A 12,523-nucleotide genomic window follows, 5' to 3' on the forward strand; every position below is an offset into this window, starting at 1 on the left:
CAGTGGCTCTGTGTGTTAAGAGGTTGCCGTTTTCTGCAAGGCTTGGGGTCCACACAGATGGCTGCAGCGTAGCCACTGACACCTGCCTGCGTGGGCATGAGCTGGCCACGATGGAACAGCCTTGTCTAGGGCTCACTCGCACTGCCTGGCCACTTGTTGGGATGCCCAACAAGCATCCAAGGAACCAAAGAGTGAGTGGAATAATCAATAAGTATTAGCTGAATAATCAATAAATATTAGCTCCAGCAAACCAGAACCAGGAGGTTAAACCCTCCAAGGGGGGAAAAATCCTCTCTTACCCAGAAGATCTTGCCTGCTGGCTTGTCTGAGCCACTGAGTACCCCATTGCGGGAGATGCTGGTGGTCTTCTGGGAGTTGAGCCCCTGTAACTGAGGTTTCATTGGTTCCTGTCACAGTTAATGGACTGCTCCCATGGCGGCAGCTCTGCCACGTAACCATGGCACAGGTCACGGGGAGTCTGACAGAGGGGGTCCCTGTTCTGGGGAGATCACACATATCAAGGGGCTGCAGAAGCAACTTCACGTTCCAGGGCCGACAAAGAACCCTTGAGTTGGGGCCAGCACCGCGGCTCAATAGGCTAATCCTCCTCCTGCAGCGCCAGCACACCGGGTTCTAGTCCCGGTCGGGGCGCCGGATTCTGTCCCGGTTGCTCCTATTCCTGTCCAGCTCTCTGCTATGGCCCGGGAGTGCAGTGGAGGATGGCCCAAGTCCTTGGGCTCTGCACCCGCATGGGAGACCAGGAGAAGCACCTGGCTCCTGGCTTTGGATCAGCGTGGTGCACCGGCTCCAGAATGCAGACCACAGCGGCCATTGGGGGGTGAACCAACGGAAAAGGAAGACCTTTCTCTCTGTCTCTCTCTCTCACTGTCCACTCTGCCTGTCAAAAAGCAAGCAAACAAACAAACAAAAAAAACAACAAAAAAAAAAACAAAACAACCCTGAGTTGGCTATGGGGACAGTGGGTGGCTCCTCCCTCCCCCCACCCCAGGAGACCAGGCCAAGGTGAACAGGAACAATTTGGGACCAAAGCATCAAAGACCACCCCAGGGGTGGGCACTGACCCATCAGTTAAGCTCCTGGCTCCAGCTGCCTGCTCATGTACACCCTGGGAGACAGCCAGGGACGGCTCCAGGAGCTGGGTCCCAGCTGAGATCTGGATGGAGTTCCATGCTCCTGGCTTTGGCCTGGTCCAACTCAGCTGTGGTGGGAATTTGGGGAGCAGATCAGCCGATAAATCAATCTCTCTCTCTCTCTGCCTTTCAAATTAAATAAATAAATAAGTAAAATGGGAAAAAATTTCCCCTTGTACCTCCTATGCCTAACTCTTTATATAGAGCCTGGAGCCACTGCCCCCAACACACACAACAGAGGAACCAATGAGACATCAAGGGCTCTGTGGAGCTTTGAGTCCCCCCAGCACCAGGAGGCAGTGGGGTAGGGGGCACATGCTGGACCTCAGCCGATCAGCACTCCCGCTTTGCTGGGGATGCGCTGGTGGCCTGGACAAGGCCCGGCCCTCTCTGGCTTGTGCTGATTGGCTGAGATGAGCCACGCATCCTGGTCTCTGTAAATCCTTCTCCTCTCCCTGTTTTTGAGCCTGTGCTCTGGGTAGCATCCTGCTGGCTTCCAGATTGTTCTGTGGGGTTGATAATAGTGCCTTCTCATTCACAGACGCGACCTGGTTCGTTGGTGAATTACATGGCCACCTCCTATTCCCCCTGCACCTTCTCATCTTCGTTTTCCTCCATCTTCCAAGAGGCTCCTGGACCCCTGCTCAGCCTCAGTGCGGTCTCCAAGGACGGAGGACCCCCCGTGTCCTCCCCGGGTCAGGTCTCAGGAGTTGCCACCTTCTCACCACCACGTGTCTAAGAAGCCGGGGCCCAAGTGCCTCCCCCGTATGTGTTGGGGGATCCAGAAAGTGTTCTAGGGAGCCACCCTCAGGTCTGGGGGGAGCTCCTGCTGTCGCTGTTGTGCCGAGAAGTCAAAGGGTGAAGGCACCAGTGCGGGTGGTGCAGGTGCCCAGGGAGCCCCCTGGGCTGAGGTCAGATTGCTGATGCACACCCAGCTCAGACTCAGCCTTGCCCTCCTAAGGTTGCTGCAGGCTTGGACCCATGGCCTTTGTCTCTGTCATGTGTAGGAAGTGCAGCCCCCACACGTGTCTCTGAGAAGCAGGGTGGACGCTGATCTGGGAGCCAGGCCTGCCTTTGTCCTTTCTACTTGCTTGGGGGAGAGCTGAAGCCCTGACCGTGGTGCTCTGTCAGTCCCTCCCCTGCCTGAGACCACCTGCTCTCCCGCACCCCTTGCTCTTATTGCTCCAGCCATTCCTCTCAGCCCAACATGCTGGGCAGGACCCGCTCCTGAGCCTCGGTGCGCGCTGCTGCCCCGTCTGGAATGTTCGTCCCCTGGGGAGCTCCGGGATGCTCTGCCTCATATCTCCCGAGGTTTCCCAGAAATGTGGTCTTGGCAGCGGTTCCATTTAAAATTGCAATCCTGATACCACTTATCTTGTCCTATTTTTCATCACCCTTAGGATCCTGTGAGATTCTGCATTATAGATTTATTTTAAGGGAGAAGGAAAACTCCTTGTAGGAGGGATCATTGTTTTACTCACTGCTATGTTCCTGCAAAAATAGAGCAAAATCCAGTACAAACTCCTGGACATTGAGTAGATGGATGGACTCCTGGATGGGTGGATTAATGGATGGATGGATGGATGGACAGATGAATGGTTGGATAGAAGGGAGGATGGATGGATGGGTGTATGGATGGATGGGCTTTTAAGCAGAGTAGTGGATTCATTTGTTCACTCAAAGGAGAGACGTCCTTCAAATGTCCACCATGGGCCAGGCACAGTCCTACTCCTGGGACCTGTGTCCCAAGATCACTCCTAGCAGATAGGAAGGGCGCTTGGCTCCCATCCTGAATCCCAGCAGAGGGTCCATGTTTCCTGCTAGAGAATGAGTGAATGAATGCACAATTGAATGAATGACACGAGTTTTCTAGGGCACCCTCGGCCAAGTAGAGCCCAAAATGTTTGGCCCGGAAACCTGGGAATGGGACTTGGAAGCACTGCTCCAGGCACCAGCTTTTCTGGTGAGGAGCGAGACCCAGGAGGACCGTGGTGGCTGTTAGGGATCACCCACCAGCGAAGCAGAGCCTGCAGGAAACACGGGGTGACATGAGGGAGCCCCTGCCTGGCGTAGGGGGCGGGGCGGGCACCAGCACCACAGGCAGTGCCTGTGCTCCACCCCTGCTCGGGGGGTGGAAGAGGCAGGCTGGGCCCTGCCTCCTGGAGCCCCTTTTGGCTGCCCGGGCTCACAGCCCTGGGACAGGAGCGGGAAGGGCAGAAAAGAGAGGCCAGGCAAGCCCGGCGGCCTGGGATCACCAAAGGATCCGTTCCCGAGAGGGGTTTAGACATAAACGTCATTATTTCCTTTATGTCTTCTCAAACATGTCCAATCTTCTCTAATCCCCTCTGTGTGTACAGAGCCTGTTTGGGGCATGTGGGGAACACAGGGAAGCTCTGAGGAAGGAGCCAGGCAGGCAGACACATGTATGGAGTGCCTGCTGTATACAACATGCCACACTGGAAGTCACCCAGAGGGCAACTTGGTAGACACAGTGCTGATGGGCACGGCTGCCGGCACCTGCTTTCAGCAGGTGGTCTTCTCTGATCTGTGATGTCAACTCGCCCCAGGCTTGCCACAGCCCTAGGCAGACTGGGCCTCTTACGATCCCCCTGCGTCACAGGAGAGGAAACCCTGGCACCACTGGGAGGGCTGTTGTCCCAGGGATGGTGCTCCTGACAGCAACCCTGCATCGGGACGGGATGCTCGTGCCTGCCCATCGGCGGGAGGGATGCAGGTGTGGCAAGGGAGCTGCGCATGCACCTGTTTGTAGCTCAAACAGACTTTGTATCGACGATGCACAGGAGGGTTTGAGATGTCTTCAGGGTTTTTGATATTTTCTTCTTCACAAGGTGGAGCCTAGTTCTCCACCCCTTGGGTATGGGCCAGACCGAGGGATCTCCTTGCAAGGAACGAATGGTGGCAAAAGGGACAGGGTAGGACTTCTGGAACGCGATCAAGAGGGGCTGCCACGGTGAGGCTCCTGTGGGGAGGAACCGAGGCCTCCCACCAACAGCCAGGAAGGAAGCGCGGTGGGAAGGGGTCCTCCTGTCCCTGCTCAGCCTTTAGATGACACCACAGCCCTGCCTGCCATCCTGACCACAGCTGCACAAGAGCCCTGGCCCAAACCCCATGGATTCCCGGCCCACGGAACTGTGGGAGATGGCAGGTGCCACCAAATGTGGGGTGATTTGCACTTCAGCCATGGATGGTGCCTGGTGCGGACCGGCCTTGGGAGGGCGGCTCCTGGGGACTTGGGGTTGGGGGAGATCAGAGAAGAGGCTGCCTAGAGCTAGCCAGGGAGCAAGCCCGTGGGTTGGCCAGAAAGGATTAGCGGCGGGGAGCCCTGGGCGGTCCCGCTGGTGGGAGCTCCATGTTCCCGTTGGGTCTTGTGTGATGGCAGTTATGTATCATGCCCCATATACAGATGGGTAAACTGAGCCTCCCTGAGGTCATGCTGAGCTGAGTCGGGATTTGGCCAGAGACAGACTGAGCCCAAAGTGGGTGCCCTCCCCCGTCACTGCCTGCAGGCAGAACCCAGGAGCGCCGGGCTCTGGGCAGAGTTTCTGGCTGGGGAACATGAGCGAGGCTCCAGCCGGCTGGTGGCCCACTGCTGCCAGGCTGACGAAGAGCGGGAAGCACCCGAGAGCGAGCGGGAGGGCTTCGAAGCCTGGCCTTGGCCGAGCACAGGGCTCCTGTCCTGGGGCCACATGCACTTCTGCCCAGTTGGGAGCGGGCCCCAGCACCCGGGTTCCACTCAGTGGGAAGCAGGGATGAGAGCCTGGAGAAGGTGCAGGCACGGTCTGCAGCCCCAGGCCTGGGGGCAGCACGCGTGACTTCCTATCGCAGTCTGCCGGCTGGCCAGGGGCCTGGTCAGTGACCACGCCCAGGTGCAGAGGATGCTGGGAAATGGCATCACTAGACATCCACGCACACCTGTACAGCTTTGTTACTCCTGAGGAAGAAGCAAGGGGCTTGGTGGATCGCAGGAGAGACTGCAGGTCACCTGAGCCAAGGCGTGGGGTGCCGCGGGCATAACCCTGACCACGCCCCGCCTAAGTAACGGACACATAAGAAGGTCCAATCTCAGAAGCTTATCTATAGGCACCACTCTGTGTTTCGACACAGGGGCTTTAGAAAGTCCTTCAAGTTAAGAATCCCTGATTTAGAAAGTGCTTGAAAATGCATTAGTTGCTGTAAAACAGATCTGAGCTTCCGGGCAGCCAAGGCAAAAAGAGGATCCTGGGTTTCCCAGGCCTCATTTGTCTGTAGGGAAGAAACACAACAGTCATTTCTTTGAAAGAGGAATTCTCTTTCCTGGCATCTCGGCGGGGGGGGAACAAGTCTCTTGGCAGCAAAGCAGGAGCTGTTGTCTTCCCACGGAGCCGGAGCTGCCGGTTGCCTGGGAGCCCAGCCTGCAGAGATGGCGACTACCTGGGGTGGAAAACGCGCCCAGCTTCCTTTCCCCTCCAGTAGGCCGTCACCTGCCCCACTGCAAACACAGCTGCAGGGCGGAGGCGGCTCACTCAACACAGGCAAGGGCCACAGGGCGCAGTGTGCGGGAGCTGCCGCTGGGCAACGCGGCCAGCAGCCAGCCTGCTGCTGCCATTCCCGCCCCTGTGGGTCCCTGCTGGACAGTGGGGCCCACTGCCTCGGGGCCCGGGGCGTTCTCATGGGACACCTCCTGGGGGGACAGGGCTGCACCCCAGTGGCCCTCCCTGGGGTCTCTTATGTACAGGCTGGCGTGGGATTGGGCTGGGGGCCGCCGCCTGGGCCCTGGGCCCGGGGATCCGCATGCAGCCTCCCTCCATCTCCACTCTCTCCCGCTCATCTCCCTGCTTTGGACTCATGGCCTCACTGCGGGCTTACGCTCTCTGGGCTGCCCTCTGCTCCATTCTGGTCTCTGCCCTGTTTTCCTCCCGCGTGCCCCTGCCCCCTGCACCTGCTTCTCCCTCCAGCTCAGCCTCTGTCCCCTCCCCATCACTCTCCAGCGCTTCCCTGGCCTAGGCCTCCCTGTGTCTGTCCCTACGGCTACTTTTCTGTTTTCTGCCAATTCCCTGCCCCCCGACCCAGGTTCGCTCTCTGCCCCAGCCTCTCTCATCGACGTCGGTCTCTCTCTCTCTCTCTCTCTCTCTCTCTCAGCCCCTCACTCGTCTTCCTCCCCTGATTCCCAGAGCAGGAGGCTGGGCCCCAAGAATCCTGTGCTGTTTGAGCACCCAGGACCGTTCCTCAACTTCAGATGCCTGAACCTGTGCCTTACAGGTGACCCCCCTTTCCCGCAGCCCTTCCCCACCCAGCCCCTGGGCCACCCCGACCCCCACCCCCACCCAGACACACACACAGTGGCCCCTGAGCTGCTGGTCTGCGGGTCTCTCTGTGGGCCTGGCCTCGTTCCACTCCCCAGCATCCCACCTGGTTACCATGGTTACCACCCTCTCAGAAGCCACAGGGGTTGGCTGGCGCCAGTGGCTGGGGCTCACTTGGCCCACAAACAGCGCCCGGGCCCCCATGCCCCCCCACAGGCCTCCTGCCTCCTCTGCCAGCGACTACAGCACGGAGAAGCCACCATAACTCTCCAAGAGGGGGCAGACCTTCCAGAGGGGCATCGCTGGGAATTCATCAAGAAGAGAAGTTGGGCCCACGGCTGGCTCATTTCACAACTGGCCAAGTGTGGGTCAGACTAAAACCAGAGCTATTGAGTCCCTACTAACACCCATTCGTTCATTCATTCATTCATTCAGACACTTGGGGACCGAGACCTGGGTGAGCTTCTGCCTTTGAGAAGCTGAGAAGGGCAGAGGTTCTGGAAGCACCAACCTCTTTGCCTCTGATGCATCAAAGGAGAGGCCCCCAGCTGGGCCCAGCTGGTGATCGTGGCAAGAGAAAGTGGTGACTGCTATTTGAGGCAAATGACCTGGCTGTGCAAAGGCACTGGGGCAGGGGGAGTGGTGACAGTGAGAAGCGAGGGCCGTGGCACCAGAGTGGACGCTAACATGTGAGCAGGGAGCCGGCGAGTGAGGGAGGGAGCTGCAAGAGGCTTGGTGGAGGCTGGGGCACAGGGGCCTGGAGGGGACAGAGGGAGGTGTTCGGGGAGTGTCTCAGTCCATCCTGTGCTGCTGTTGCCGAATCCGGGGTGATTTATAACAGGCAGAAGAGCAGTGGGCTCGTGGTTCTGGAACCCCGGAAGCCTGAGCCATCAGCCATGGTGCTTTCTCAGTGCAACACCCCATGGCTGAAGGAGGAAGGGCGAGAGCTCCAACTCCAAGCCTCAAATGCTTCTGGAATGATGGACGCTGAGCCCTCCCCCGGGGGTGGAGCCCTGACCACCTCAACACCCCCTGCCACCCGTATGGGGACCATATTGAGTTCCTGGCTCCTGGCTTCAGCCTGGCACAACCCTTGCTGTTCCAAGCATCTGGGGAGTAAACCAGTGAATGGAAAATGTCTCTCTTGCTCTCTCCACGTACGTGGGTGCCTTTCAAATAAATACAGGTTTTTAATTGGACAGAACTTGGTGGTTCTTGGAGGAGAAGAGGCGATGCAGTGAAGGGAGAAACTTTGAAGGTATTTTTCTAAAGGGAGAACTTTTTTCCTAATCCATCTCTCTGGCCGACTCCCCCAGCCCACCCCCAAGCCTCACCTTCTTCCAATTGACCACAATGGCCAGGGCTACGCCCAGTCGAAGCCGGGAGCCAAGAACTCCACCCTGGTCTCCCATGTGAGTGGCAGGGGTCCAAGTACTTGGGCCATCTTCCACTGCCTTACCAGGGGAGCCTTAGCAGAGAGCTGGATGGGAAGTGGAGCAGCCGGGACTTGAACCGGTGCCCATATGGGATGCTGGTATGACAGGCAATGGCTTAACCCACTACGCCATAACAGAGGTCCCCATAGCAAGAACTGGCTCTCGGTCACCTGCTGCTGGGGACACTGGGGAGCTGAGCAGTCACTCTCCCAATCTCCCTCGCAGGCCTATGAGAGACTCATGGGAACCCTAAGACAGAGGACCCCGCTGAATTAGGCTCGGCTCCTGACCCAGCAAAGCTGTAGGCAACCCACGTGTGGTACCTTCTGCCACCAAGCCTGGGGCTGGTTTGCCACACAGCAGGAGCTGGTGGATGTCCCGCTGTCAGGCTGAGTCCGCGCTGGTTGGCACCCCATCTTCTCCTTCCCCTCCCCCCATCTCTGGGACACCTCCCAGAGCTCCAGCCCGGCCTCCGCTGTCCTGGAGAAGCAGGTCAGGCCAGGGAGGGCCCCACCTGGGGAGGCCGGGGGACGAGGAGCCCCAGCAGGTGCAGAGGATGGGGTGTCGGCTCTCTGGCGTGCACGGCAGGGTTCTGGGTGAAATCTGTGTTTTGTACGGAAGTGTGCAGATGAGGGGTGCAGAAGCCCGAAGCCTGCCTCACGTCCGGCCAAGCAGAGAGCCTCTGTCAGTGGGTGGACCCAGGCATGCGTGCGCAGGTGCAGGAATGCCCAGCGTGCAGGCTCAGCTAGGGCCAGAGCAGGTGGCCAGGGGTGGGGGCCCGGGCGGGCCCTATGACCTGAATCTCAGGCAGGCCCTCCTGGCCACAGCCCCTCCCCCGCCACATAGACCCACTGGCCTCTGTCCCCTCTCCTGGAGATAGTGCTATTTATAGAAGATAACCTCTCAGCCCCACCAGCCTCCAGCCCTGGGACTCGGACCCTCGGACCCTCGGACCCTCGTGGCTCTCGGCCACTTCCTTCCTTCTTCCTGCCCTGTGCGCCCGGGAGGCCACAGCCCTGGCTCAGAGAGGCCTGTCCCCTCCTTTCTTTCCTCCTTATCTGCCTCCCAGCCGTGTTTCCTGCCAGGGGAGACAGGGATGGAAAACAGGCCCCCTGAGAGGCTCAGATGGACACAGGGCTGGCCACGCCTCGCCCCGCCCTGCCCCGCCCCATGGTCCCCCTGCCAGGGCAGAACATGAAGGTGTGGGCACCAGGCACGTGGGGGACCAACAGGGAGGAGCCAGGTATGGGGGTTCCCTGCTGGGTGTGTGGCTTTGCTCAGAGAGTGAGCTTTGCCTCCGCCTGTCTCCGTGTCCCTCAGCCTCTGTTTCTCTAGGACACTGGCCATCAGCCAAGGCTGTGGAGGTGTGGATGAGGCCATGGAAGGGCACGGGCTGCCTGGATGACCCTGCAGGAGCCCCGTGGGGGAGGGAGGGGGCGCAGGTGCACTCCCTGTCTGCTGAGCTCAGCTCTGGCGCTCGCTCCCCCAGGCTGGGGGTTTGCTTCTGAGCAAGGGCTTCCTGCATCCTGCCTGTGACTTCCGGGTTGGACCGGGCTCCAGGCTGCCTCCTCCTTTTCTGCACTCGCACACACATGCACGCACAGCAAGGGTGGAGGCACCTCCTGCCCGTGGTCCTCTTGCAGCGAGCACGGGACAGGTCCACTGAGACCCTGGGGTTCCGCACGGAGTCTGAGCAGCTCTTCCCAGCCGGCGACTCGGACCCAGGTCCCCTTTCAGGAGAACCAGCGGCGCTGACTCTCACGGAGGACACTCAGCAGATGGCTCCTGGGCGGCCCGGGCATTCTGAGTGCTCACTGGGCATCTCTCCCACGACGGCATCCCGGATCTCATGTATTCACCCAGCCAAGGTTTCCAAGCACCTCCTCTGGACCATGCATGGTGCTAGGCCCTGGGGGGATGCAGCCAGGGCCCCCAAGGGGGAGGGTCCAGGCTCTGGCACTGGGCGGAGCCAGCGAGGAGTACAGGAACTGTGCAGGCGACCAGCTGAGGTGAGAGTGACGTTGAGGACTACTGAGGGCTCAGGCAGGAAATAGCAGAGCGGCCGGCTCTGTGTGGCAGGGGCCAGGGGAGGCACCCAGCCCTGGCCATGCTGAGACCCGAGCGGGAGGGGGGGGGGGGGGAGGGGCTGTTCCAGGTGGGGGAACAGCACGTGGCGTGGTAGGGAGAGCTCAGAAGGAGACGGCTCAGTGCTGACCGCTGTTCCGCGGGTGTTTGTGCCTCCTCCGCCATCACCTGCTTTCCCAGGTGATCTGGGGGCTGCTCCTCACCTGGGACCTGCAGCTCACCTGTTAGAAGGCTGCTAATTCCACCTCTGCCACAGCCCTGCCATCTTCCCCCCACCCCCACGCCCAGCCCAGACCACTGAGACACCTGCTCGCAGCCCCACAGCCTTGACTCACCCTCCCAGTTCAAGCAGCCAACTTGCTCAAACGCCTGCCATGAATTGAACAGGAGCCTGAGCAGTGTATCAGCCCCAGGCAAAGGTTCCGGCTCAGGTGCTTTACCTGGGTGCTCTCAGTTTTCTCATCTGTAGAGTGGGGCCACGTTTGGATCTCTCCCGGCGGACTGGTGAGATGATGACATGACACATTTAACCAGGGGGCTCTGTTGCAAGGGAATGATTTAGAAATGGGGAGGGGTATTCGTATGGCCCCAGGTTGGGGGTACGGGGGAGCCCCGTTGCATTTAGGCATGAAGGTGACGAGCAGAGAGCCGGACAGTTCTGCTGAGTGGGAAATCGTTCCTCCCGCGAACACGACTTGCACTCAGCGTGCTGGGAGAAGGAAATGTGTTAGTCATTACCCACGTCTAGACTTACCTCTGTGCTATGTATAAACATCAGGGGTTCTGCACAGCTTGGATGCAACACGCAAACAGAAGATGTCTGTCTTTAAGTTGATTCAGAACACACCAAGCATGGCTTGTAGGTTTGGAGGCACGCACACAGCAGGCTCCCAGCTGGGGTGCGGTCCCCTGCACCTCTGCATAGCCCCCTGCCTTGGGGGCGCTTTATATGTCCTCCGGGGCGGTGGGGCCTGAGCCCGACACCACCATGCATGGATTTTTCATGACAGGATGTGGCTCGTATTGCCCTTTATATTCTAGTTGGAATGCTACATACGGGGGTTTGAAACTCGGCATCCACGGGGCCCTCCCTGGAATAGTAAAGGGGACGGTTCACATCTTTCATGCAGGGAGGTGCTGGGCATGAAAGAGTCATGTTCTGGGGCTGGTGTTTGGCCGAGTGGTTTGGGAGGCCCACATCCGAGTGCCCTGGGTTCAACTCCTGGCTCTGCTTACAATTCCAGCTCCCTGCTAATGTGCATCTGAAAGGTAGCAGGTGATGGCTCAAGTACTTGGGTCTGTGCCAACCACATGGGAGACCCGGATAGAGTTCCCAGTTCCTGGCTTTGGCCTGGCCCAGCCCTAACATGGGCAGGCATTTGAGGAGTGGGCCAGCAGATGGGAACTCTCTGTCTCTCTCTAATAAATTAAATAAGTAAATAAAAATTAAGAAAAAAAATGCCAGAATTTTGTTGTGGACTCTGGTGACGCGGTAAGAATTCAGATGTCAACGTTGGCGCTCAGCACGCACTTGGTGGGTGAATGAAGGAAGGACTAGACGCCTGCCGGTGAAGGTGCCCCTTGTGTTACCACTCTTGCCTGGGTGTGTCTGCTCCCAGTTCCAGAACCTTCCATAGGGTGAGCTAAGCCTAAGGTTTCCTTGACCTCAGCAGCCAGTTGGCTCCCTGCAGGTTGGCAATGAGCTCAGAGCAGCCTCAGCCCCATCTCTGGGGCCACTGGGCAGAAGCCATGTGCACGTGGAAGCCGGGCCAAGGTCAGCTCAAAGGCGGGGAGCACAGCTCTAGGTGTCACACGCCTTCCAGCTGGCCATTCAAATCCCCACCTTTGCTGCAAATTTCAACTATGTCTATATTCTCTCTGTATAAGTACGCACTCTTATATAGAGCTCCAAGGGGCCAATGCTGTGGCACAGTGGGTAAAAGCCCTGGCCTGAAGTGCCAGCATCCCATATGGGCACTGGTTTGAGATCTGGCTGCTCCACTTCCTTTCTCTTTTTCTTTTTTTTTTTGACAGGCAGAGTGGACAGTGAGAGAGAGAGACAGAGAGAAAGGTCTTCCTTTTGCCATTGGTTGACCCTCCAATGGCCGCTGCGGCCGGCGCGCTGCAGCCGGTGCACCACGCTCATCTGAAGGCAGGAGCCAGGTACTTCTCCTGGTCTCCCTTGGGGTTTAGAGCCCAAGGACTTGGGCTATCCTCCACTGCACTCCCGGGCCACAGCAGAGAGCTGGTCTGGAAGAGGGGCAACCGGAACAGAATCCGGTGCCCTGACCGGGACTAGAACCCGGTGTGCCGGCGCCGCAAGGCGGAGGATTAGCCTGTTGAGCTGTGGCGCTGGCCCCGGCTGCTCCACTTCCGATCCAGCTCTCTGCTATGGCCTGGGAAAGCAGTGGAAGATGCCCCAAGTCCTTGGGCCCCTGCACCCACATGGGAGACCTGGAATGAAGCTCCTGCCTCCTGGCTTCGGATCGGCACAGCTCCATCTGTTGCAGCCAACTGGGAAGTTAACCAACGGGTGGAAGACCCCCCC

This window comes from Lepus europaeus, chromosome 7, assembly GCF_033115175.1.
Source record: "Lepus europaeus isolate LE1 chromosome 7, mLepTim1.pri, whole genome shotgun sequence".
NCBI classification, from domain to species: domain Eukaryota; kingdom Metazoa; phylum Chordata; class Mammalia; order Lagomorpha; family Leporidae; genus Lepus; species Lepus europaeus.